General features: G+C 38.3%; 1 long non-coding RNA gene across 1 annotated transcript in view; it reads left to right on the top strand.

The window, feature by feature from the left end:
- Window positions 1-2,134: 2,134 nt before the first annotated feature.
- Window positions 2,135-2,526, top strand: part of LOC135525206 (uncharacterized) — a 141,243-nt gene continuing 140,851 nt past the window's right edge. The window contains exon 1 of the long non-coding RNA XR_010453090.1: window positions 2,135-2,419. This is a non-coding gene — a long non-coding RNA (uncharacterized LOC135525206). The remainder of the gene's footprint in view (window positions 2,420-2,526) is intronic.

Raw genomic sequence — 2,526 nt, 5'->3', positions numbered from 1 at the left:
CTGCCTCTGATTGAGAACCACTCCAGGCAACCATAGACTTTTCTAGACAACTATACTACACCACAATCCCATAACCTACAAAAAAACCTAGACAAAACACACCACATAAATACCCATGTCACACCCTGGTCTGACCAAAATAATAAAGAAAACACAAAATACTAAGACCAGGGTGTGACAACGTAAAGTTCTGCAGGCTACACAGCAACTATACAAAATCAAGATCCCACAAACCACTGTGGGAAAAAGGCTGCCTAAGTATGATCCCCAATCAGAGACAACAATAGACAGCTGCCTCTGATTGGGAACCATACCAGGCCAAACAAAAAAATTGGAAAACTAGATTGCCCACCCTCGTCACACCCTGACCCAACCAAAATAGAGAAGGAAAAGGATCTCTAAGGTCAGGGCATGACAAATAGCAGAAATATCATAATGTTTACTGTATATGAGTTCTACCACCTTGGAAAGAGTCCATAGCCTAGTAGGCTACTGATGGAAATATCTGCATTCAGCCATGACAGGAATGTTAGTGTGCTAGAGGGTGATTATTCAGACCGAATGGAAGCGAGACTTGTGTTTTACCACGTCACCTTAGAATGAAGCAAGGGACAGTTGGAGTTTTCCTCATTGGGGTCATGGTAAAATACACATTTGAGGTTATTAAATAAAATCCTTATTTAAGATAGCTAGTTTGTAATATTTTGACTTCTTCTTACTGATACCATATGACAGAGAATGCAATCCACTCCCATATTGCTCTTGGATATGAACCAAACTTCTTCTTTGCAGACAGGCATTCTCACATTATTAATTTGAAAAATAAACTCGCTATCTGCAGAGTATTAACATTGACTAATTGATGAGCCCTGTATCCAAGTCTCCTTCAGTTTTCAGTCCAAAATATTTTCAGTCTATAGGCATAATAGAGTAGGTAGGCCTATCTTAGATGTGTAGGTTTCCAGGGTGGATACCAAACTGCTGTAAGCTATAGAATACATTGAAGGTCAGTGGTGGAAAAACAACCCACTTGTCATACCTCAGTAAAGATACCTTCATAGAAAATGACTCAAGTAAAAGTCACCCAGTAAAATACTACTTGAGAGAAAGTCTAAAAGTAGTTGCTTTTAAATCTAATTAAGTATCAAAGGTAAATGCAATTGCTAAAATATACTTAAGTATCAAAAGTTCAAGTAAAAGTATAAAACATATCAAAAATCTTATATTAAGCAAACCAGACACTATTTTCTAGTTTAAAAAAAGAAAGTATCGCCAGGGGCACACTCCATCACTCAGACATCTTTACAAACAAAGCATGTGTGTTTAGTGAGTCCGCCAGATCAGAGGCAGTAGGGATGACCAGGGATGTTCTCTTGATAAGTGCGTGAATTTGACAATTTTCCTGTCCTGCTATGCATTCAACATGTAACAATACTTTAGGGTGTCAGGGAAAATTTATGGAGTAAAAAGTACAATATTTTCTTTAGGAATGTAGTGAAGTTAAAGTAAAAGTTGACAAAAATATAGATAGTAAAGTAAAGTACAGATACCTTAAAAAAAAACAAGTAGCACTTTAAAGTATTTTTCCTATGTTCATCACACCACTGTTGAAGGTCTAACATAATAATCATAAGCATAGTCTATAGTAAGAATTGTTGTATTCATGTTTTCCTCTCGTATGCTTAATGTATTATAGTGTATTTAATTGTATGTTTGGAAATTGTTATGTTGTATTATAGAGAAAAAGCTCCTGATCCTCAACTCACCTCATATTCAGGTAACACAAGGTGGAGGTCTTTCTAATTCTGAAGGGAGGGGGTAGAGCACATCTTCAGCAGACCTTTATAAGGACGAGGATAACCCGCCGCGCCAGATACGTATGGATGCCAAGAGATGCTCAGCATCTCAGAAACTGTATTCATTTCTATTCAGTCTGATGGCCTCATATTCAAAACGAGTATTGCTATTTTTTTATTGTCGTTTTTATCAAAGAAGGCAGATGTGTTTGTAATTTACAGTGGTATTCCTGTAGAGAGCGGTAGATAGTTTTCTAAAAAAGGTTTTATGCGCACCCCATACTGAATACATAAACGGAGGGAAGAGAAATCCTAGCAGTTCTCTTGATTCCATTTCACAGTCGAAACGATACTGGAGCACTTTTTTTGCACATACCTAAAGGAAAATCCCAAATAACGAGCAACTAGCGACGTTGTTTAAGTGCAATAGAGGAACTGTACGAGACAGTTTACCCGTACACGGTGCGTTGCGGAGGGATTTAGAAATAAAAACCCAGTGTTGTGCAGTTGCATTCCCGACCACTTCACTTGTGCTGGATACGGGGAGGCTTTGACTTTTTTCATCCCAGTTTCTGTCTCAAAACAACCGTATTCTCGTCTAAATCTGCTGAAGAACCTGACGGGTGAGTCTCATTGACACATACTTGCTTCCAAACGTGTACTACCCACCTTGCATGTTGCATTTGTGCGTATTCATCTGTCCAAGCTAGCCACTGTAGCTGCATGGTTT

Source organism: Oncorhynchus masou, chromosome 31 (genome assembly GCF_036934945.1).
Source record: "Oncorhynchus masou masou isolate Uvic2021 chromosome 31, UVic_Omas_1.1, whole genome shotgun sequence".
Taxonomy (NCBI): domain Eukaryota; kingdom Metazoa; phylum Chordata; class Actinopteri; order Salmoniformes; family Salmonidae; genus Oncorhynchus; species Oncorhynchus masou.
This window is presented reverse-complemented; position numbering and strand designations above follow the sequence as displayed.